Below are 26,126 nucleotides of genomic sequence, written 5' to 3'. Positions count from 1 at the left end.
TGTTATGATGTAATAAAGAAGGAAAAGATCAAATTCTCTTTAAGTGTAGACCGACATTTTCACCCCCAACAATTCCAAGTGTTCTAATATGATGTCGGACTGATTTATTTGCAAGTTGCCTTTTTGCTGCCGTGCTCATTCATGACAACACGTTTGGCTCCCTCTAGTGGCATGGACGATCACTGCACCACCCTCCCAACCCACTGGGGACAGGACCGCACCGGTCTCTCGCTCTCCCCCCCCCCCACCCCCATCTCTTCGTGTCAGTTTCTTCCTCAGCTCCTTCCCGAGCGGCCGGCGGCGCGGTACCGGAGCAGATGTGAGCGTGGTCGTTCGGGACGACACCGAGCCACGAACAAGACTCGTAAGGTAAGGCTGGCGTGCGGCATGTGGCGGACACATTTTGGATTTTCAGGGAATGTTGACAGCTTGGTCCCCGCTGGTGTTTGGTGGTGGCGTTGTTTACATGTCAGTGGGAGCCTCCTCGCTGCCCCTCCGCAATGCAGAAAAATCGAATTGTGTGTTTTTCGGACAGTGTTGTGGTTGCACATGCGGTGCTAGGATTCCACTTGCATGTGTATGGCATGGTGGTGCTGATGGTGCACGCACATCCTTGCGTGCACCCGAGGTAGTGACGTGTGTTACCATGCACACAACACACCTTGCTTTGGAGTAGCCTATCGCGGGTTGGGCCACATTAGCACGTAGAGTCACTAACTGCAATGTAAATGATGCACACACACACACACACACTTTCTTGAAGGGGGGGGGGGTTCATGTCGCGTCCTGTGCAGTAATTTTGATGGTATGCTGTCGTAGAATCTAATTTGAAATATTCTATTTAATATTGCTGATATTTTAAAATGAAAAATTTCATGAGCAGTGGTGCCTTGAGATACGAGTGACCCGACATGAGTTTTCGGAGATACACGAGCCATCGTTGGGCTGTTTTTTTTTTTGTTTTTTTTTTCCTCTTTGACTTGAAAGCAAATTTGATATACGTGCGCTTTGTGGTGAGAGACTGTCAGGTTTAAAAGGTCCTGACGCCTTCATTAGACTGAATTAAATGCAGAGAACCAGAGGAATAACCAGGGAAGGTTTTGTCTTTTCTCCATCGCGATGGGAGGAGAAGCCAGGAAGTGAAGTAGACGTCTTGCCAGTTCACTCTCCCGCACTCTCACTGGCTCCTTCGCCCATCCCTCTGGACTTTATTCAAAGAAAAACGAAACCTATGGAAAGTGAAACTTAAAACAAGCGTGTGGGTGTGCGCATGTGTGCTGAAGCAATGATGTGCGTGTCTGTGAGTGTGTGTGTAATTATCATTGATACAAATAGTGTATAAAAAACATGATTAAAAATACACAAACTATTTACATACTCTCACATTTCCCCCCTGTTTGTCGGATTTAAATCATGTCCATACGGCTTTAAGATGAGTCATCAGGGAATAAAACATATAAAAATACATTTCAATGTGCCTAGTGAAAAATAACAAAACTGTCTCCACGCAGAGCTTGTCTCTGGGGGACTCGATGCAGGCCCCTTGCCTCGCTGTAGGAGGAGACAGCCGTCTTTACCTCCCGGATCTTCGTGTGTGGGGCTTGGGCGACAAGTCCATATTCATTTTACGTTTCAGTGTCCAGTTCGAGTTCGTCATTGTCCAGTTCGAGTTTGTCATACTCAACATCAATCAGATTGTAATGTTACTTTTGGGCAACAAACATGCAATTAATCATCATTTTTGTCATAAAAATAATGCAACAAAAACAGACTACACATAACAAAAAATGAAAACCATAATTATCCCGATATATATTGTGTCTTTCAAATTCTTCATAGTGGTCATAACATCAATAATTGTTTCATTTTTAAAACTTTAAATGCAATTATGTTCTTCAATCAAGGTTCAAATTTCTTTATGTACGTCATTAATTTCCAAACCATATCTAATCTTTTTATTCTGTGGCTTCAACATTCGTATCTGTGGCTGGTGGTGTGGTTCTGATGTGCGTGTGGTCCGAGATTGTGACTCGGGGAGGGATTCGCGTTGCTAGGCCTTTAGCTGGAAACCGGTGAAGCTTGTACTGCAACTGGTGGATCCAGCTGCCACGCCCCGCGACCTTTGCAGCGTCGGGGTCACCGCCATCATGTGGCGAGGGCCATCTCAGCATTCACTTCCCCCCAACGGAGTCGTTTCAACACCTTGAAGAAGAGTTGGTCTTCCACACGGACGTAATTTCTGTAAATCAGAACAACACTTGACCAGTATTGGCGTCTTTTGGATCTTTTTCGGTCAAACATGTTTTTCGTTGGTGGTTCTGATGAACCTGAGAGTCTATAGGGGATAGTGTCCTTCCTTCGGCTGGCATTGTCCTCATTGCTGTGATTGAAACACAGTCTGGCCATTGTCTCCTTTTTTTTTTTTTTTTTTTCATTAGTGCGTTCCACAAGTCCTGCAGACTGTATGCACAGTGACGCTTTGAGTCCATTTTTAACAACTGTCCCACTTGTTACAACATCATTCACAAAATGCATCATTTTCACTTCAAATCACTTCTTGAAATTCCAAATGTCAAGATAATTTGATTACACAACACTTTTCCCAATCGTTTTTAGCATCAGCATGTGTTGTTGGAAACAGCTTGATCCATTTTGAAAACATATCAATCATAGTCAAACAATATTGCAACCCAAACAAATAACAGTGTCCAAAAAAAAATTTTTGTTGAAAAGTCTGTATGTGGGAACAATTCCATATGATATCTCCTCCCTGTTGAGGCACGACGTCTGCTCGTGTCTCACTCAATGTTTGCATCATTGTCCACCCAATGTGCATGTTCAATTAGTGGTGCCTTTTTTCCTGGCCTGAAATCAACTTGTCAAGTTGATTTACTGTGTGTGTGTGTGTGTGTGGGGGTGTGTGTGTGTGTGTGTGTGTGTGTGTGCTTTCATGAAACCTCTTGTGCTTTGTTGACTCTGGGGTTATGGCTTGGCTCCAGCCTTTATTCAATCATAATCGTGTCATTTTCTGTTCAGAAATTTTTTTTTTATTTACAAATACTTACTTAGATGTGTTTTATGTGCAACTTTTCTTTTATCTTTTGTGATTTTTAAAGCACCCGTTCGCCCAAAATCAACAGAACACAAGAACATTTTATCTTGACTGTGAGTTCACATTGTAACCATACAGCTCATACAAGATGGGAAACTCCAAATTTTAATTAGCTCACAACCGCCTACGCTCTTCCTGCTTATCCTAACAATTTCTCTCTTTTACAAGTTATCTGTTGGTATCGCACTACTAATACTCCCATCGCATAAAAGTCAGCGTGATTTCTTCCTACAACCTTGGTTCTCAGACACTTTCTTATCAGTCTGGAAGGTGCACCTGGTCTTCAAGTCCTACACGTCTTAACTCCTCCAGTCGGGAGGAAAATATGTCAAAAAGTCAAGTCATGGGTTTGGTGAAAATTTGGACGGCTCCACAGTCGTGTGGCGCCTTCTAAATGGTGCGTGGAAAAAGAATGGCGCTGGGCTTAAATGCATCGCACCTTATTAATGTAATGTTACAATTAAATCGCCGTGCAATGTGAATGTCGTGTGATGGAATGTCTTTTTTTTTTCATTCCTTAAAGCAGCAGTGAAAGCTCTTGATCACACTCTTAAGTGGTTCTCTGCCACGAAATCCAAATTGTTGTGACTAATATGCAAATGGATTCACTTTCCTATGTTTCTGCAGCAACACAAGTCCATGAAGCCATTTTTTGCAGTCACTGTTTGCCCAAATGGCTTATAATAATAATTTGGTAGTGCATTAAGATGCTTTGTAAATACAATCTTGCAGTGTATCTCCACAAGTTCCAACATACACAACCCATTTTATGGCCATGATACTATTGTTTTAAACTCACCCTAAGCCTGTTGGGCTCTTTCTCTGCCGCATAAATTACAGCCCTGAGAGACTTTGGGCTCCAACTTTATCTATGAAAGGTCAGGGACTTAATGGAGGTCATGAAAGTCCCAAGGAAGGTGTCTACACAAAAGTGGTCTGGCAAAGTTTTATTACTATTTTTCTTCCCGCTTATCACTGACAATGCGTCCTTTTAAAGTTTTGACTCTTGTTTAAATTCGCCCTTGCCTATTGATTCTGATATTAAAGTCCAATTGTCAGTGTATCACGGCCTAATAAGCAAAACGCATGTTGATGTAGAAGTCCTTCTACACACACTTTTTATGTTAGTTTTTTTTCCTTTCGCCATGTGATCCTCTGTTGCTTCTCTCTTCGTCCTGAAAAGTTATTGTTTATCACAAGACTCTCTGCTTCCTTCTTTTTTTCAAATGTTTTCTCTTTTTCTTCCTTCTGCTCAACACGTTCAAGCTTTTTGTGCATAATTTAGAATCTTCTTTTCCATTTTACAAGTTGGCCAATTTAAATTAGGTTGTTTTATTTGAAAAGCCTGTAATTCTCTTTTTCCCTTTTCACATAATCACAAATTTCTTATCACAAAATGAACATGTTAATTCTACTTCGAAGTGGACAAGTACACATCAATGTTATTTGCAATTTCTAATTTCTTCTCTGCTTTAATGAAAATTATAGCCCTTGCCAAATTTTTCCTGTATCATTTATATTTCTGCATTTCATTGCATCTCTGGCCTACTTTAATATAAACATCATCAACTGGAATATGAAATCTAAAATATTTATTTCTTCAATTCACCAAAAAGCAAAATCTAATTTCTATCCTCCTCCTCACAGGAGCCTCTCCACAGTCTGCTCCTAATTTCCAAATTCACTGTAGTTTTTCCACAACCACTCAAACCTACCAATGTCTCGAATCAAAATTTAAAAAATCAAGAAACACCTATGTTTTTGCAAAAATTCCTCATGTTCACTTTCAGAAGCTTCATCCAATTGTTAAAATTTCATAACACCTACTTCTCCCTTTCTGAAGGTGACGCAAGTATACAATTAAGTAAAAACCATCATCAAAATGATATATCTTGTCAATTGAATCATGTAAATATAAATTATCTCATCACTAAACTTTTTCTGTAAATTAATCACATCCCCACAACTTGGGCTCTCATTATTCTGTAAAAATAAAACTAATTTCAATTCATGCAACCAACTCAGTGGCCTTCTGGGTCCCTCAACCACACAGGTTCTAATTCTGTTACTCTGTTCCATTTTTCCCCTTGCAAATCTGACTATGGCCCCTTTCTCACTTGCCCTATCATTTGAAATTGATTTATTATAAGCAATCCTATCTGCACCAATGTCACATAAAAAGGGTAATTGGTGTCCCATTACCAATACGGTTATTTCAGCTCAATCATTTAATCAAAAGCCAATATCTTTTGTAAATTTAGGAAAACCTCTTCATTTAAAAACTCATCTGTTCTTTAATCTTTCTATCTTAGTCATGCTGAAGGCTGCTTCTTCTCAAGGCAATTTCTTGCTATCTGGCCTTCTTTTAGTGTGGTCTTCCTGTGTGGTTGACGGCAGTTTCTGGCAAAGTGTCCTGATCTGCCACAACTGTAAAAAATATCATCTCCGGTGGGAAGGCGTCCTTGTCTCAGCCTCTTCCACCTTGATAAAAGACTTTCTGACCTTTATTCTGATAAAAAGTGTCTATAGACCTCTGTTTCTTTTTATTTTCTATCTTCTCAGCATGGAGGGCGTGATTAACATACTCCTCCAGGGTACCTGTTGGCAGGCAAATGTAATGTTTATTTACCCACTTATGAATTTCCTCTCTTGATCCTGCATGTAAAGCATTCTTCAACTGCTGTTGAAATGCCCCATCCACATCACCATCTTCCTGCAGCCCGCTGTGGTTTTGAAACACAGCTGTCATTCTCACTTTGTATTGCCCAAATGTCTCATCTTTTCTGTTTCTTGTCACCCTCTTCTCTTTTTAAGGCTACCCTCATCCAATATTCTGTTTCCTCAAAGCCATTTTTCTTCATCTTTTTGTGGTCTTTCTTTGTCTTTGCTATGATTGATTTCTGCAATGCGGCTATTTTTCGTGTTTTTAACTGACCATTAAAACCATGTTCAGCTTTCCATGAGTCTAAATACTGAATTTTATCAAGATCTTGTTTTTTTTATGAACTTCCTTATCTTCACTCATCTTTTTAAACCAGCCTAGGCGTCTGGGTTCAATTTCTTTATTTTTCAGAAAACGCACATCAGGCTATTTCTCTCTTTTCTTTTAAGCCTATCCCGTTGTATAAGTTATTTTATTTAATTTCAAATTTAAATGAATTTATCTCCTCAAATCATCTTCTTTATTAATTTCTTTTGTAAATTTGGGAATTATTTTTCTCAATAAGATCTCGTCACTCATAAGTAGCCTTTTGTTGGTTACTAATCCTTGATTCCATTTTATCTCTACTTCATCAATCCTTTTAGCATAATTCCAACCACTTTGATCACTCTCCCTGACATTTAGACACACAGACAGACACTCAGACAGACACACAGACATATACACGGGCCCACAAAACGACACACACAGTTCTCAACACTGAACAACTACAAACAACAATAACATGTTAGTATAACAGCAACACAATCCATCTTTATCTTTTGCCCATAATAAGTCCTTTAATTCAACTAATATCGCTCATAATTATGTGTGTGCAGCCCTATAGGGCCAATGCAGCCTCTGCCACAAATGCACACTGCCACTTATACACACAACACATTGAGGTGAGCGCTTTTTTGGTTTATCTATCTTTTATTGGGGGTTTTTTGTCTTATCGATGCAGTTCTGTCTGATCTAGTTCTCATTCTATGTGGCGTTACCTGATAATGTGGGTGGTGGGGGGGTAATTCAGGATGCAGGGGGCAGTTGCAACCCCGCCCCTTCTTTACCTTCTTCAACAACACTCTCTGTCATCCTCAAATACTATTCCTGTTTATAACCCTTATTGCATTATACGGGATAAAATTCCAAATGGTATTTGTAATCCCCAATCACACCATTCACTCACTTTGCATACAGCAAAATGATCATTCCACATCTGGTGTTGTGTGTGCGGGTTTTTTTTTTTTTTTTTTTTTCTCTTCAGCTTCTCTGCAAATTCTTCTCTCACTACCCTGAAACCTGATCCTTCAGGCTTGGCCCAGCCAGACCTCTTCTTTTGCTGTTGTCTGGTCAGCTACTTCTCCAAACCCACACACACACACACACACGCACGCACGCCCCCTCACGCACATACGCTCTTTCTCAAACCCCCACCTTTTTTTTTTCTCTTTGTCCTCATACACACACACACAGCTGCGCAGCTACAAACAATATTCAAATAAAAATAATAAAAACCACCAAAAATAATGCCTTATTATTCCCTAAATTTCAATGTGAAATTGTGAGTAGACCTCTAAGTCGTCGATAATTTCTATTTATCGACACCGAGGAACTTTTAATAGACTCTACCGTGCTGTCGGTTTGAACGAGTTACGACCTAATTTCTTCTTTTTGTAACTCCCTAAACAACACGATCCGGTTTAGACGTACCGCAGGACGTTCTTTTTTACCACCGCGTTATCTGTAAGGGAGACCCAGTCTCCCGAGAAACCCAGTTTCTCAATGAGTTACGGCCTAATACTATTTGTAACTCCTTGAATAACGCGATCCGGTTTTTTTCCTTTCTTCTTTTTTTTTATCAGACGGACCGCAGAACCGTCAATCAACGCAACCGTGCTTTCCGTAAGGGAGACCCTGTCTCCCGAGAAACCCAGTTTCTCAATGAGTTATGGCCTAATTATTTTTCTATAACTCCTTAGACGAGCACGATCCAGTTTCTTTTCTTTTCGACCGAACTACTGCAAAACGGCCGGCGCGCGCTTCCTTACTCACATAAATCACCCCTTACGAATTGTGTTAATATTTAAAATTTTAAAATGGTGGCACAAAATAATTTGAAAAACAATACCTGGCTTCCTCCGGATCCGCCTGGTCCGACAGGGAACCGACATCCGGGCGGACGGCCGCGCCGCAGCTCAGGGACCCGCTTTCAAATGGTGAAGCGCTGACGTCAGATTCGTTGGCCCCCGAAATATCCAGCGACGTTCGCCCGCCCGGGTGTGGCTCCCGGGTTGACCGGCACCAATAAATGTCAGGTTTAAAAGGTCCTGACGCCTTCATTAGACTGAATTAAATGCAGAGAACCAGAGGAATAACCAGGGAAGGTTTTGTCTTTTCTCCATCGCGATGGGAGGAGAAGCCAGGAAGTGAAGTAGACGTCTTGCCAGTTCACTCTCCCGCACTCTCACTGGCTCCTTCGCCCATCCCTCTGGACTTTATTCAAAGAAAAACGAAACCTATGGAAAGTGAAACTTAAAACAAGCGTGTGGGTGTGCGCATGTGTGCTGAAGCAATGATGTGCGTGTCTGTGAGTGTGTGTGTAATTATCATTGATACAAATAGTGTATAAAAAACATGATTAAAAATACACAAACTATTTACATACTCTCACAGAGACTTTATCAACATTCTTGAAAAAAAGATGCATCAAGTTTTTCGTTTACTGCCAAACTCAACATCAAACTAAGAGAATTGCACTCTGTGTATTTAAAACAACCACATAGCTTACCATTTAGTCAGCTAGCTTAAGGCTAATGCTAACATAGGCAATGATTATCATCAATATGTCTGCGTTATAAGCCTTTACGCAATGGATATTTGCGCACAAACGGTGCAGCAACTCATGTAGTTCGACAAAATAACAGTAGTCACAGTCAGCCCGGCGGAAAAAAAACACATTCAAGCCTATAGAAAATTTAGTGTTTTAAATTCACTTAATCCAACTCAATTGCGGGTAATAGTACTTCTTCTCACGTTCCATACAATTTTGGCTAAATATAATTGTCAAGGGTTGAATTTTATTTATTTTTTGTCCATATGTGCTCGATGATTCTTTGGTGACCAATCCAGCGTGGACTCCGCCTCTTGCCTAAAATCAGCTGGGTTCCACCCCGGCTCAGCCGCAACGCTAATGAGGATAAACACGATCGTAAATGGGTTGATGATGGATGGAATTAAACAGATTTAACTATTAATGATTTTTTTTTTTAATGTAAAAAGAAAGATGAGAGCAGGCCGCATTTGGCCCGCAGGCCATATTTTGCCCACTGTGTGAAAACTCAACGCCTCATCAAATTGGTTTTGACTTTTTTTTTTGGGGGGGGGGGGTGACATTTGAAAATATTTCCTAGCAATCATCTTCTATCAACGATCATCTAAAAGTCAAAACAGTACGTGATCTTTTTTTTTTTTCAGATTTTACAGCGAGCCAAAATGCGGCGTACTGTCAGAAACGATTGCACGGCCGCCTGTCAGGTGGAGCACTTTATGAATGTTGCAAGTAGAACCGCTGCTAATGCATCCTGGGCTGTGTATCGGGCACCACCCAAGCCCTCGCCCCGAGGACCGACCCTCTCCATCATGTTAGATGAAAAAAATAATTTAGCCCTCTCCAAAGTAGGTTAAACGACCGCATGCGAACTGCGCTGCGTTGAATTTTGTAATAAGTTTGCTCGCCTGCCGACAATGCTCGCTCGCTCGCACGCACGCACGCGCGCTTGGCTGCGGGCTCCTGATGCATTATGAGGACGCGGCTCTTCTCATCCTCTTTTACTGTCACAACAAATGACTCCACGCAAGTGATCTTTTTAAAGGCTTCCCGCTGCATCTGTCGTGCGGTCGGGCGGCCTCGCATTCAACAGCGCATTGCCACAAGGGTGACGGGGATGGCTTTTTACTCTTTGCTTGACGTGAAGACATGTCCTTCCATGCACTATACAACTTTTTTTTTTAATCTAAAGGACAATGCGTTTTTGACATTTTCATGCTTCTGGACTTAGTGAGCACAAACTCGAAATCTGGTTGTTTGCCATGCCAGATGAAAGTAGTTTGAGGGTGATTTCAGGTGATTAGATGGCTTTCCAGATGTCCTTTCGCTCCCCGGATGGTACCTACGTTAAATTAAAGCCGCAGCTGAACGGACAAATGAAGATTCTTCGTGTGATCTCTTACTGATGGTAGACATTGTTATCTGGAAGGGTTTTCGAAGTCTTCAGTCGACCGACGAGAGAGTAACCAAACCAAAGAAAATAGATTACCACTATGGTTCGTACTCTAATGAAAGAGTGGTTTGAAGTAGTACTTAAGGATTCTCATTTGTGTAAATCAGGCGTGGGCAAACTACGGCTCGGGGGCCACATGCGGCCCGTTAAATGTTTTAATCCGGCCCGCCGAATTTGAAAAAAAAAAAATAAACCTTGTTAATGTTTTATTTATTTACTAAATACTGTGTTTTTTCAAAGACATATATATTGTTGTAATGCTTTTGTTCACGTTCATTTCAAATGAAATGTTTGTTTTTTTTCGATGACGTGAGGTTACCGCCGAACATAGAAATTGCGACTGTCAAACTGCAGCTTGATTGCGCCAACTGTCCTGAACGCTTGTACAAATGTCTCCTTCTGTCCTGACCCTCTTGGCACGGCAGTTGACAAATGAACAATCAATAGCGAGATGCACTAATGGTACAGTTGCGAGGCGGAGACACGACATGACGTCCTTGGCTGCAAACAAACAAACAGACAGCGCTCGCCTCTGTTCATGCCTGAGGAGGAGAGAGTCCCCGTTTGCACTTTATCTTGGCTGCTGGCTGCTTTCTGCATGCATATAGTCCGATGCTGAATAGACTGTGTCAGTTCAGTCATTAAAAATGCCTTCTTAACTCATTCAACACTAGCCGAGTAAAAAAATAAAATAAAATGGATTTTTGACGTCTTTATCCGTCAATGGCAGTAAATGAATTAAACATTTTTTTTATGCAAAGCCACCTAATCTTTTTTAAAGCAGTTATCGTCCTGCTTACAATATATGATCACAGAGAAAAAACTCTGGCACAAAGTGCTGATTTTACATTTGTTTGTCACTGTATACCTCGATACTGGGGCCGGGGGGGGTCGCTTTTAACGCCAGATTTTATATGATTACTCATGCCGTCACACTGAGTCAAAGCTGCTCAGCTCTCAACTGATTGAGCTCAGCTGTGGTTTAATTCTTTAGCTTATGTTTTACGATAAACCTTGATGATTTTTTTTTTTTTTTGGGTGCGGTTTAAAAAAATAAAAAATAAATAAATAATTGAGCTCATCGTCGAAAGTATTTATAGTTTGGCCGCCGCTATTCTTGTTTGGTCTATTTATATGTTTAAAGTTGCTTGACAAATATATTTTGTAGTCGATGTGACTCCCATCAAACTTTCGAACGTCATTTACATTCAAAATGACATGTTTAAGTTAAAGGGCACGTTTGAAGCATTCAAGGGGACGCATTCCAAAACACGCATTGCAATGAATAAAAAGATGTAAAGATGAGCAAACGCACCAGAAGTGAAAGAATGAGCCGAACGATTGGTACCGGTGTGGAATTAACTAGACACGTTTCAGGATCTCGGATCCAAGGTTTTCTCATGGAAGAGAGTTGCGCAGGTTAAATGCTAAATGGCAGAAAATCCATAAGGACAGTATGCTTGGTGAGCAATGTGGAGACTCTCAATTTTGAAGTGACAAAATAAAAATAAGGTCTAAAGAATATTCAACTGGCAGCTCAGACAAACTTGACAGATCATGACAGGATACTGAAAATATCGTAAAACTGAGTGATATTACAACATACCTTCGAAGTGTTACACCATTATGTAGTTGTGTTGGTGAATATTGAGAAACCTGACTTTAGATAATTTTTTTTCTGGAGGAAAAACAATTAACTTGAAATCAAATATTAAGAAACACAAGGGGACCTAAGATTGTGCCCAGAGGAACACCATTTTTTGGACTAGTGACTTGGACTGCCCCACTGCTTTGGAATGTAGCAAGCCTGATTGCTGTTGCTCAAAAATAAAGCAATTTCAGCTTTCACCTGTTAAGGCACCGTTTAATTAACAATTTTGAGAAGGATCTTCCATGCTAGTCTTGCTTTTCACAGACTGTCCTGATTGGAGATAATTATCAAGAGAAGCGGTTTTGTTGCGTCATTCACATGGAATGACACTGATCATCAAAGAAAATGTCTCTACATTCACTCTCTCTTTCCTCACCCTTCCTCTGTGAATCATATTGTCGTTTGTTGGTCTTTTGAAGTGGTTCCAAATTTCAAACGGAATTTGATTTGCGCCATTTCCATGAAGTTAAAGTACGCCGGGCAAGCAGGCGATGTTTGGAAATTGCCTGGTGCCTTTTGGTCACTTGCTAAGGAAATTGGATGTCACAAATCTAATGTATGTCATCCATGTGACCTCATTTTTTTTAATTAAATATATTTTCGGAGGACTTTGTATGTTTACTTTAATTATTCATCACACGTTTTTCCTTTTTCCTCCTTTTAGACTTTCTGTCTGTATCTTTTGGAAATAAAGATCTCATTCGTGCTACTACTGTGTGCCACTTACCCAGTATTGATGATATTTGAGTTGGCTTCACTGCAGCATGAGTGCCTGCATTTGTTTGTTTGTCTCTTAGTCAACATGTAGAATTTCCCAATCTCGTCCCAAAATATTTGCTCCTCAAACAGCCAGATTGCATATTACTGGCTTCACATCAGAGACTTGTTAACACTGATGGCATGTTCAAGTGCTGAACGCTTTAATCTTCGTATGTTCCCGGGGTAGGTTTTACATAATTATGTAATTGCAATTTTCCTAATGGGGAGTTAAACGACGATGTGTAGCATTTAGCCTGCAGTGTCTTCTCACACAAATCTTTTTTTTTTTCGCACCTTCTAAGGCGCAGTCAGCTTTATTGTGTTCTCTGCACAGGCAAACAAATGTGTAAGTTATTTTGGTCCGCTGAAGATGAGATGACTTGCGCAATATTGTGCAACAGAAAACCAGTCAAATGATTTAGGCTGACATTTGTTCTGCAGTGTTTCAATGTGGTAATTGCACCCACAAAACAAACTTGAAGCATGCGTCTCTTCACATTTTTTTGGGGAAAAGGAAAATCTTTGTTAACGGTGAATGGCTTTTATTTACTCTACAATTCAGGTTTTCCATTTCATTGCGTGTTCAGTCAAGACATAAAAAAACTGCAGCACTTCTGGCTTGTTTATTATATGAAGCTAAAAAATATCTTATTTTGGAACGTGACAGGCTTCTTTCAGTTACATCACCTATACTGGACTCGTGATTAGTGGGGCAACGGATCGTCTTTCACCCTTGATCCGTACGGATCAAGCACAACGCTTCGGGCCGTGCACGATCCGCGGGATGGCTTCAAAATAAAGCTTAACAAACAATACATTGACTCATTGATGCCAATTCAATTGTCTAAGTAGACCTTTACTTTGAAGTTGGCCCGCGTGGTGGCGTAACGGCAACCTTGACTTCCGGTTTCGATCTTTCGGCTTGCTTTGTCGCAGTTTTAATTGACATTACATATACATAGTTGCCTCCAACATCAACACAACATAACCGAAATATATTCAGTCGCTAATTTTGGACGCTAACTAACCGCTAGTTAATTACGCCGTCATTATATGACACGATACAAGTCTCCGGCGTGAGTGGCTACTACTGGCTAGCAGCTAGCATTAGCAACAAGTGCCAGCTCCTCCTTTCACTCCATCTCCGGTCCGCGAAAGCGATGGACTTGCATGAACCGGTCTGGCTTGTCTTGTTGGGGGAGATTTGAATTTTTTGTTGTTGTTTTGATAGTGGAAAAGGATCAATAGCCATTATTTGTGGCAAGTATGCTTGGGGAAAGCGGCATTAGTGAATTCATCTCACAAAGCCGTATAGATCATTAAAGTGTAGGACATCATTTACACATAAAAGACGTTATTTAGCCTCATTTCAGAGATTAGAGCACCGCTGTATCCTTCAGCATTGATATTGTCGGTAATCTGCGGCATTGTTTTCCGCCTAATCCTCTTCAGTCCACGTTCATTCCGGGATTGTTGAAGCTTACCGTTTGTTCGGATGCTCGCACTGCTATCTTTTTTAGCGCCTGGGATAAAGAACAAGACGGATGGCGTTCCGGGCTGCCCAATTAGATAGAGAAGCCTCATTGGGCCCGGGCCACTCCCAGGGCCTTTGAACGCAGCCTGTTGCTATGGTGCTAAGAGCATGTGTGGCAGACAGGCGCACAAAAACGTCTTGCTGCTTGATCAGCATTCAAGACTGCCGGGCATAATAATGCTTCCTATTATTTCTGCTTCGTAGCAAACATGAAGCTATTTGTTTCACTGTTGTGATTCAGACCAGATGAGTCTTCTTGATTTGAAAGCATCCGAAACTCGATTTGTGGAACGACCAAAGGAAGTCTAAAGGGATTCTGAGTCTAATCAGAAACGTCCTTGGTGAAAAGCACTCTCGTTCTTTCTATCGGCTGACCCTGAACCCTGAGGCGACAGATATTTATATGTGAGAATTTGCGGATGAAGGGCTCATGGAGGACGTGGCCCGAAAAGGCGAAGGCTTCCTCCTGGCACGTGAAGCGCATGCTGAGGAGGCTGACCTCCTGGGAAGCTTCATTAGACATTTAGAGGCGTTCTATTTTCCCTTGCTCCGGACAGCAGGCCGGCTAAATTGTTTTGGGGGATCAATAGTTTAGCTTCCTCGTGGTCCAACAGAGTGAGCGAAGTGCATTTAAAGCATAGAAATCCCATTACGCTCGGCAGAGATGGGGAGCGGGGCGTGAGGGGCCTCGGCAAGTGCTGCCGCTATCTGCCTGTTGGTTTACCTGCATTGTCTCAATCAGGACCACCCAGCGCACATCTTACATTCACTTTTTCTTTCAATCATTTAAAGCCATTCACTAAAAGAGATTAAATGGGATTTTAAAAAATCAAGTTGATGGTACACTGGCTTGGTAAAAGGAAGAGTAGCGTCTCGGTCATCGCCCTGGCAACCGGATGCAACAGACAAGCTTGGACATCTTGTGTTAGGGCCGCTGTCTTTCTTTTTCTTACTGTTCCAAGGTATTTGTACTGCTTGTTGATAATGAGATTTTGAAGCACTTTTTCCTGATACATTGGAACAGGACTCTTTAATCCTGTTCCTCAAGGGCCGGTGTCCTGTCCTGTTTTCCATCTCTCCCTGTTGCCACACACCGGATTCAAACAATCTGATAATCAGAAAGGTGTGTAGAAGCGAGATGACAAGATGGAAAATAGACAGGACACCGGCCCTCGAGGAACAGGATTGAGGACAAATGTCAACTGATTTTCAAACATCCATTCAGCCATTCTGTCGTCATTCGGGTGGAGGTTGAGCTAGGCCTCATCTCAGCCGGTTTTGGGTGAGAAGTGGGCTCCTTGTCTGGTCTGGCTTTTTTAGCTTCTGATAATCTTGGTTCTGTTTCATATACAGTGTGACAGTCCTGTTCTTCACTTCTATTTTAGGTACGGTAAAGTGCGCTCATTCTTATCAAGTTCTGCACTGTCATTTCCGGAGCACTCTTCTTCCTAAAAGATTTTTGCTCTCTGGATCGATCTAACGTTAGAGCGCTGTGTCATGTTTTTCAATATTTTTTTTTCTCAGTCTTTCTTTTTGCCTTTGTCAAAAGGGGTAAACAGAGAAAGAAAAGGGAGTCGCAACAAAACATTTGGAGCTCTTCCTTCATTCATTCAATCAGTATAGCCACGAATAAAAGCCGTGACTGGTACGGGGTTCTCTGCTGTGGCCTGGCGCTAACGCTGTTCCGTATTTGTTTTGCCGGTCAGCCTTTCGGACGGATCCCAAACCAAGAGAGCGTTACTGTGGCCTTTATTGAGCATTCGGTTTGGGTCAGCGAGACAAACGGGTCGGGTTTCCCCTTGGGATGGTCTCAAAAGATCTGAAATGAAACGCTTTTGCTGCATGTCGAATGGTTGCTTGCAAAGAAGAAAGCATAAGTAGCCCTCTTGATTGAGGGCAGTCTTTGTGGCAGCCCTCGCTCTTCAACTGGCAGGTCAACACGACACTGTTTAGCTTGCGTGAGGCCGTCGCCGGTGATGTAACCTCCTGCGTCATGTTTTCGGGACAATACATGAGCGCTAATAGCTTCTGACAAACAATCCCTAAAAATGTCCCCCCTGCGCAAAAAGTTGATATTTTCAGCCACAGGATCATCCTTCAGGATGAAAACCGCCGCATTTCTTTCCGATGGATGGATGAACATACTCTGGCTGACTTATTCATGAGACTTGTGGACTAATTGCGCTCCAGTTTTCTTTTTTCCCCCCTCTCTTTCTTGGCTCTCACTTGGTAGCTGCAGGAGCTTTTGTTGCAATCTGCTAATTCATGCCGCTGACATTACAGCCTCACAGTTTTACTTAGCAACAGAACATTTGGACTCTTGGATGAGAGGTTCGTGAAAAGCAGCAATCCTGTTCTTGATGATTGATCGGTTTTCGTTGTTAATTGACAAGCAAGCCGGGCTAATAGATCAAGAGTGGGAAGGGCATTTGATGTTGGAGTGGTTTGGGGTTGTTGCAGCCTATAAACGTACTATCGGGTATGATGACTAGATTTCTAATCTGTACAGAGACGCCGGAGCAGGTGTGAGCAAACTGCGGCCCGGGGGGCCAGATGCGGCCCATTAAACGTTTTAATCCGGCCCGCCGAACTTGAAAAAAAATGAAAGGAATAAACCTTGTTAATGTTTTCTTTTCTAAATAAAGTGGTGTGTCAAAGACATATATTTTGTTATAATGCTTTTGTTCACTTTCATTTAAAATCAAATTCGTTCAACGATAAGCGATTTGATTTTTGTGTTAGTATTGCGGCTACGTTTAAGTTTACGAGGTTAGGTGTCGGTGTGAGTGTTATTCTACTCGTACTAGTGTTTAAAATGAAACCTTTGTTGTATTGCGTGTGGAAGTTGAAGACAAATCAAGGAACACTTCATAAATTTGAATGTCATTGTTCTCATTACTGGCTGTCTAGACTAAAGGAGGAGTCGGAAATAGTCCATTCATTTTTTTTTTCCTGCAAGAAGGAAATCATCTCTCATAGAGTCTGAAAACGTTCCAATCGCCGGCTATTAGACCGCTCAATAAAAGAAAAATTCTACAAGCAAACATGTCTCCCGTTGTGATACGTCATTAGGTACACCCGTATAATGGAATGAGGCCCGGCACAAGAGTTGTATAGAAATAATAGCGCTAATTTCAGAGACCATAATCTAACATTATGGTAATATTTGAGTCCAGCTAAAGTGTTAGCAGGATTACCCAAAGCCGACTTAATCACTCTTGGAGGATGGGCTGAGGAAGAACCCATTCAATTCGGGTGCATCTCAGGATTAATGTTGAGCATTTCAACCAATTTGTTAACATCGTAGGATAGGGGATTTTTTTCACATTTTCCGTAAATTCTCAATGACTGATAAAAAAGAAATCGAAATTGGGATTTTTAAAAAAAAAAAAATTTTGGGCTAAGCAGGTTTTTCGTTTTAGTTTTCTGTAAGATCCAAAATGAACAAATCTTACATTAATCCCAGTTACCTCAAAGCGAACTGATTAAAAAACTGTCCTTGTAAATGAATTTATTCCGATGCCAGTGTCTTTTTCAGAAATTCTGAGACAAATGACAATTGTTTGCAGCAGAGCTAATTCATTTGTCATACAATTGTCACATGTTCTCGTATTTTATTTATTATATAAGACGCAGCAACTCTTTCTTTGGGGAAAAAAAAAGTTGTTGACTATATGTACAGAACGATTTTGTACTGTGAATGCACATAAATGTACATAAACAGATTGTTAAAACAGTGCCTTTTAACACAGCAACAACCCTGCTAATTAAAACAGAACAGACCAAAGAGAATAAAAAAATAAATAAATCGAGATTTATTTAGCATATTTTCTGGACTGTAGCGCGCCCCCTACTGGTGAAAGAAAAATCCACAGAAAAAACGCACCGTTGTATTAGCCGCATGATTAAAAAAATCTAGGAAAAAAAGTAGCGGTTTATAGTCCGTAAAATGCGGTACATAATTTCAAACTCACTCTCTCTCTCTTTCAGTATGTCGCCAAATTAGCTATACTAGCTAGCTAGCGTTAGCATTGGCAGATACAGCTACTTTTCTGCCTTTGTTCACTAAAACAGAAAACCTATTTTCTTAAACTGGGATTAGTTCCGACTTTATTATCAATTTAGAGACAGCTAAACCAGCATTTGTGCGCTAACTGTAGTTAGCAAGCGGCTCGCCACCGTATATTGTACGCGTGGGCCCTTGAACTGTGTCAGTGTTACAGTGGCCAGTGTCGCCAGATGGATTATTCATGAGGAACATGCACTGGCTAGGAGTACTGGAAAGGGCAACCAGAGGTGAATCCGACTCGGACTCTCTCACACACACACACACACACACACACACCCCCTCTTCAATACATTTGTGTTATCAGTCGCACACAGCTCCACTCAAGCAGGGTCTACACATGCGCACGCCCACATAGGGACACACACACTGGTACCGGACAGAGTGAAGGACACAGCGTCACAAATCAACACGTACTACAGCCTTCTCAAACACACACACACGCCCACACGCACACACACACACACACACACACACGAATACACGCAAGATGGAAAGGGGGAGTGCCTTGCTTTTGCTAATTCCCTCGTTACCAACGACAACAACAACAGTAAAAGGGTGGTTAATGCTCATTAGTGGTCCAATGGAGGGGGAACTTTTTGGAATTGTTCCTAAATACCAAAGGAAGCATAGTTTAGATTTTAAAGTCGTCTTTTATATTATTTGAATTTTTATTTTATTTTTTTATATGACTGATTTTACATTTTGTGTCGCAGATGGTGTAGTGGTGCTGGCCTGTGTTGAGTTTCCAGTGAATCTGAATGGTCACCTGTCTCTACACGCAGCCTGAGATTTACTGGTGACCATTCTTGGGTATTGTCTGCCTTTGACCTTTGACCCTGACAAAGATAAGCGCCATAGAAAAAGAATGGCTGGATTTGTGGATTTTACATGAATCACATTGAGTGGTTCATCTTCCCCTAGCTGACATGTTAATGTCCTTTAGACAGCAAACTAGTTTAGAGTTAAGCAGCATTCACACACTTTTTTTTTTTCTTCAGAGACCTCATACATGACGCTTGTGTTTCTGCTGACCGGACCTAAATATACAAGTCGCCGCATAAAAGCCGTGAGTCACTACTGAGAGAGTAAAGCAGTCAGTGCGGCCACAGAGGAGGCTTTTATCTGGTGCACTTTCAATTCAGGAGGATGTGTCTGAGCCTTTAAACTGCTTAGCGCCCCAAAGTTGCGCTGCCGAAATGTCTGCTAGACAAATCTTCATCAGTAAAACCTTGCAAATGTACGTGACTGTCAACAGCGCCGCTTGATGTTAATCACATCTACCTGATGACTTGGTTGGGGTGGCGTGTTCATATTCCTGCTCGACGTGGAATTATGATATGATAACCTTTATGATACTTACACGTATATCGTATCATGGCCAACTGGAAGATGTCCTGTGGATCAAAACAATAAAGATCGTAGATTGCCGGAAAGCCATTCGACCAATGTTTATAAATTAATTATCCTGGCACATCACTTCCTGTTTATGCATCTAAATGTAAAAGGATGAGTGTCAGATTGTAGAGGAGGAGGCAGGGACTGAAACTTAAAGGGGGAAAAAAAAATGGAAATTGATGCTTGGTAGATTATTTGTGACACGCGTTGAGAAGTTGAATACCACCCCTGTGAGGAGTTGTACGCGATTCTTAACCAAGGAAGTGAGTTGTAAAAGTTTTTCTAATTTGATTCTAATGCAGTTGGATCCACACCTGACCATTTTTATGTCATTAACGGATTATTTGCTGTTGTAGTACCAAGATTGACCTGTGAATGGCACAATGGCGCTATACTCCATCCACACTGCCGGGAAATGCGTAGAAGAAAGTGGAGTAGTACAAAACAAAGAGATTTCAATCCAATTTCGAATTGGTTTCAAATTCAGTGATTTGCCATGGTAAATATTGAACACGTTTAACATGTACGAATGTTGGCCTGTCTGTCCGTTTGCCTAGCAGATCAGGGAGAATCATTTTTTGGGGAGATATCTCACAATTGGGCCTTAGCTGACTTTCATCAGCCGGGTGAAAAAAAAAAATGCTCAAATTCCGCCCGATTGTCAGTATGGTGTGTACAATCGTCCAATTCACCAAATAATGTGAGTAGCGACGTTGGAATAAGCTCTTTGGCATCGAAGGATTTGGCGCATTGACATGCTTGGTTGAGCACCGTACAAATCCCATCCCTACGAATGTAGCATTATTTAAACCCCCGCCTCATAAAACGGGTTACTTGATTCTCGGAGGTATTTTGACAAAAGTATGTCGTAGATATCAGTATGACTTTAAATTGTGGAAACGTTGTGTAATGTGGATAAATTCAACACGATTGCGCAATCTATCCCATTATTAGCTGTTTTGCAAGCGCAAGCAGTGCATCAACGTTGAGCTTTTCTTCACACATTTCCTCTTGTCCCTTTTGCATTTCTCCCACGAGTTTTTTGCTCAGTGGGCGTGAACATTGGCCTATAGGAAGACGCTTGAGTTGCGACGATGTGCGCTCAACCTCTCCACCCAGGGTACCCCCAACTTCTTTGAAGATTTTTTTTTTTTTTTTTTTTTTAAAACACCAACAATTCGCCAACATTGTTGTGCTCAGATGCTGCAGGCTATCAGCGATTGTTTCATTTCAGTCCTAAAAAAAAGAGCAATGTGGTCAGGGAGCCTCTTGAATGCCAATGGTGACCTATTTCCTGGATGACGACCTGGGTCAAAGGAGGAGGTTGGGGCACATGCTAAGTATCCGGTCCAGTGGACCTTAAAGCAATCCTTCATGGCACGACATGCGGCTCTTTATTTTCTGATGATTATTTAACACAGATGTGTCTTCAGGCAGTATTGACGTTTGAGAGAGGGCTGGCTGGCTCCAAAGTGTAAAATATTACAGTAGTATCGCCAAAATGTCATGAAGGCATGGATTTGTGTTTCAAAGCAACTTTATCAGCTGCCTGAGATGAAAAAAAAAATGGATTTACCTGTAAATACTGCATTAATAAATCAAGTAATCTAATTTAAAATCTCCCGGGATAGGCTCCTGCACGCCTGCAACCCTCGTGTGGATGGATGTGAAACCTAAAACCTGATTTATTCATTTATTTATTTATTTATTTTCTCCACAAAGTTAACGGAGCACATGATAAGGGGTGGGGCCACTTTGTTTCAGAGCTTTAAGACCACGATGAGCCCAAATTGTCCATTAAGAAAATGGATGGATGGATTCATAAATGTGTTGAAAGGGAGGCGAGTGGAGTGTTGGCACGGAATCCCAAAGGAGGAGGGGCGGAGAGTCATGCAGAAAATATGCTTTGACTCCTGAACCTCATAATCATTGCCTTAATGACTCAAGCGTAGGAATCGATACAGGAGGACTGGCTCCAAAGGCGCAAGGTCCACTGGCAGGAAGTGGATATCGTCAGAACATCCATTATGGATGAGACAACTAAAAAGTGGAGGACGATGTTTCATTGCAAACGATGAGAAGGTCACAGGGAACAAACGGAAAAATGTCTCGAGATGACTCGAGATGCGATGTGCGCTTGGGAGTCATTTACATCGGGGCTGCCCAAGTCCAGTCCTCGAGATCCCCGGTCCAACCTGTTTTAGATGTCTCGCTCCTCCTACCCACCCGATATTCTCATCAGCAAGCTGGTGCGTCACAGCGGAGCGGAACGTATTCAGGGTAAATTGAATCGTTCATCCCGAAGCCCCAATGTTGCATTATGCTTGCGTGAATATACTTTTCATTCGTTTCCACGGCAACGTATACAGACATATGAATGAGGCATCACTGAATGTAATGAAATGTCAATACATCTCATTTACCTTTTTTTAAATTTTTTTTTTATTGGAATGCCACACTACCATCGTACGGAAGAGGATTAGGGCCATGAATGAGAAAAAAAAAAGATTGGAAGGATTCTGACTTTAATCTCAGAATTCTGACTTTAAAGTGAAAATTCTGACTTTATTCTCAGAATTCTGACTTTATTCTCAGAATTCTGACTTTAAAGTGAGAATTCTGACTTTAATCTCAGAATTCTGACTTTATTCTCAGAATTCTGACTTTAATCTCAGAATTCTGACTTTAAAGTGAGAATTCTGACTTTATTCTCAGAATTCTGACTTTAAAGTGAGAATTCTGACTTTAATCTCAGAATTCTGACTTTAAAGTGAGAATTCTGACTTTAATCTCAGAATTCTGAGAATAAAGTCAGAATTCTGAGATTAAAGTCAGAATCCTTCCAATCTTTTTTTTTTCTCATTCATGGCCCTAATCCTCTTCCGTACCATCGCCTGTCACACAAACTTTTTTTTTTTTTTCTCCCGTGACAATATTGATGTCACCTAACTGGCAGCATCCTCCATCGCGGCGTTGCCGCCCCCTCAGGCTCGGTCACAAATAGGGCACGCTGCAAAAGGTTAAGGGTGCCATGTGTGTGTGGGTGTAAGAAGGAGCGAGATTGGAGAAGCAGGCGATAGAGGAGGGCAGGGTGCCATGACAGAAGTTGCAAACCAGCACCAGACGTTTATCCCGAAGCTTTCTGTGCACAAGCAGAGGGATGTGCCGTGTTTTGTTTTTTTTTGTGTGTGTGTGCCAGTTTCTCATGAGTTGCTGTAAGTGTGTGATTGTATTTGTTTACTCAGTTTTAATATTCAGTGCAGAGAGAAGAAGTACAGTTTACAATATTCTGCAACATTGCCTGCTGTCAAGACATTGTGTTTCCACGTGCCTGTTCATTTTAAAGTAGTATTTGGAAAGAAAGGTAGTAAATCATTTTTTTTTCGTTTGCTGGCATAGCTCGAGCTTGTTTTATTGGATTTGTATTGGTGACGTGGAACTAATAGTGAAAGTATCCGTATGTGTTCCGTAGCATTTATCGTGTCTAACAGCCATAGCATTTTTGTAAAACGCTAGCGTACAAATTTGTTTGTTTATGGATGATGTCACGTCAGTTAACGCTAGCGTGATATTTAGGCTAGAAGGCTAGCTAATGTTATTGATGAGCCTTTGTGTAGAAGAATTTCACAACTGTTTACAGCTATGTAAAATGCTAGCGTGGAAATTTGTTTATGGATGATGTCACATCAGTTTATGCTAGCGTGTTAATTAGGCTAGGAGGTTAGCTAATGTTATTGATGAGCCTTATATGAGGGCGGTTTATTTATGTTGAATAATTTCACCACTGAATACAGTTATGTAAAATGCTAGCAGGCTAATGTCTGTGCAAGAGGTCATGTCAGTTTACACTAGCATGTTATTTAAGCTAGTAGGCTAGCTAATGCTATTGATGCGCCTTATGTGATGGCGATTTATTTGTGTTGAATAATTTCACTACTGAATACAGCGACGTAAAATGCTAGCGTGCTAATGTCTACGCAAGATGTCACGTCGGTTAATGCTAGCATGTTATTTAAGCTAGTAGGCTAGCTAATACTATTGATGAGCCTTTGTGTTGAATAATTTCACTCCTGATTACAGCTATGTAAAAGGCTAGCGTGGAAATTTGTTTGTCTACGAATGATGATTTGATTAACTTTAAATTTGTGACTTCCTGCTCCAGCCAGGTTTCCCTTTTCCTTTCTGTTGGGTGAGTGAGGCAGGGAGCCGTTTGCCCCTCGTGTAACATATATGCGCATTTGGCTTCTTTCTGAATCTTGACGAATGCTGCTATTATTTTTTTGGCGCTTGCTTGAGCAACCAAGGCAGCCATGAAATATTGATTGTGGAACTTGTTGTAGTTTCTTCTCTCGCTACCGTGGGTAATGTGTATAAATCATATCAAGCCTTTTTTGCCCCATATGCTCGTTGTAGCCTATAGAGAGAAAATGGCAGTCGTCGTCCGTCGTGTTTTGTCCCCATATGTACATTGTTCATTCATGTATGTTGTGACATCGTGTGATTGATTTTCATGTCATCATAATTCTATATGACCAACATTGTACGGTTGATTAATAAGAATCGGGGATTTCGTTTTCTTTGCTCGAAGGGATTTATGCACGAGCAAGAGCCTTTACGTGTGCACAAGGTTTGTAGATTAGTAGGTCATGGTAAATTAAGCAAATGAGCTCAGTGTCGAGTTGCCTAAATGGGGTTGAAAGAATTTTATCAGAATGATTTTGGCCTGGATGTTCTTGATGTTTTCTCTCTGAGCAATCATCTTTCAAATTCACAAAAACTTACACTTGGAATTTGCGATGGGTGAGGACTGATGTATCGGTATCGGTATCGGCCGATACCAAGCTTATTTCAAGGAACTGGTTGCCGATACCAGCCACCGATAATTAGGCAAACTGAAAAAAAATATCAAACACTGAATAAGTCTTGAGTGGCACGGTGGACGACTGGTTCGCACGATGGCCTCACGGTGCAGAGGTTGTGGGTTTGAGTCCCAATGATGAATTATGTGTCAGAATGACAGAAATGTCTTTGTTCGCAATTTTGTCATTGTGTTAATTACAATTTTACGTATCAAATGGCCTTTATATTTGGTGATTTTGCATCAATTCCAAGATATTATTCAAGTAAATATCTGTTACAAAAATTGTAGTTGGAAAATGTGGTTAATCGCGATTAATCATGGAATTCTTTTGTGATTAATTAGTTGAAAAAATTAATCATTTGACAGCACTAATATCTAATATATATATATATATAATTTTATTATTATTATTTTATTTTATTTATTTATTTATTTTTTATCGTATGCTTAAGAGGGCAGCAGCGTTGTCAAGATTATATACCTCACAGTTGAAAGGTCACGGTTTGAAATCTAGGCTGTGATCTCCAGTGGCAACTGTTCATCAATAACAAGCGCCTAGGCTGTCTTTCATTCCTCCAAACCACTTAATACGTCTCCTAATCACGACGGACGACAGCTTTGTGGGCAGGTTGAGGTCAAATTGATGTCTTTGTCTTTTTGACTGCTTACCGGGCTTCCAATCTTCTGCTCAGCCTCGTCGCAGTTGAAAGCTGGACGGAAGCAATTTCCTTTTCAACCAACACGGGTGGCCTCTCGTTGAAAAGCTTAGAAATGGGATTAATGCTTGATTGTTCAAGTGATACAATTTAGATTTTATTTTTTTGTGCTCAGGTATCATCGCAGGAATCGGATTCCTTCAGATCCGAGGTCTGTCCTAAACAAGCAAAATAATTACTGTGAGGAGTTTATTTTTTTATTTATTTTCTTCTGCAATTTACATGTCTGCGCTTGCGGGTCGATGGCGTCATGTGCTCTATCAGTGTAAACACAGCCAGATCAAACATGTCATGTTGAAATGTTCATGGCCGTAACCTAAGTGCTGCATAGAAAACAAGCTAATTTATTCATGTCGAGCAGGTGGGTTGATCTCGATTCACTGACCTGTTCATAAGCGTCGGTGCACATTTAAGTGGGACACAATTTGGGAGTGCACTTAAATCTGTTGCCGTTATTATTCAGTCGGGAATCGTGAGAATTGAAAGGAGCTATTTTGAAACGACACACTATAATCGTGTAAATATTTTGTACACATTGTGATGGATTTTGCTACAAACGTGAAACATTTTCCCATAATTTAAAAGTTAGGATTACACTACCCAAATATACACTATGAGAAAATCCAACTCTGCACTCTTACTCGTTGAAATCTCTGTACTGTACATTTGTACATGCCTGGCATTTGAAGCAAAGCAAATCCAACAGCTGCTGATAAAAGATGCACCAAGTCTGGAAGTTCTGCTCTTTTCTTATAAATATAAATATATGTTATATATCATATAAATATGTATCTCTGCCGTCTTCTTCATATTCGGGCACACGCGACAGCACGGCAAGTGTGAAAAGCAGGGCATGCCGGATTTCAGACTGAACACACATGATTTGGCGTCGCAGTACAAGTGTCTGTTTAATTACCAGAAATAAATAAATAAATAAATAAAGGGAATGGAAAATTTGGGTGATTATAGGGCGGGTGATTTTTCAATTTCACCGTGATCAGGCCTAAATTAAAACGAGCTCCATGACGGGATAAGGAAGAAAAAA

At 41.0% G+C, this 26,126-nt stretch overlaps 1 protein-coding gene across 1 annotated transcript in view; it reads left to right on the top strand.

Annotated features, from left to right (window-relative positions):
• The first annotated feature begins 249 nt into the window (after nucleotides 1-249).
• Nucleotides 250-26,126, top strand: part of cntn1a (contactin 1a) — a 59,419-nt gene continuing 33,542 nt past the window's right edge. Inside the window, exon 1 of the mRNA XM_088287182.1 lies at nucleotides 250-369. The gene's annotated coding sequence lies outside the window, so the exon portion shown is untranslated. The remainder of the gene's footprint in view (nucleotides 370-26,126) is intronic.

This window comes from Idiotropiscis lumnitzeri, unplaced genomic scaffold, assembly GCF_059441095.1.
Source record: "Idiotropiscis lumnitzeri isolate Australia: NSW breed Sydney's pygmy pipehorse unplaced genomic scaffold, RoL_Ilum_1.0 HiC_scaffold_35, whole genome shotgun sequence".
Classification (NCBI taxonomy): domain Eukaryota; kingdom Metazoa; phylum Chordata; class Actinopteri; order Syngnathiformes; family Syngnathidae; genus Idiotropiscis; species Idiotropiscis lumnitzeri.
The sequence above is the reverse complement of the archived record's forward strand: the minus strand, read 5'-3'. Positions and strand labels throughout refer to the sequence as shown.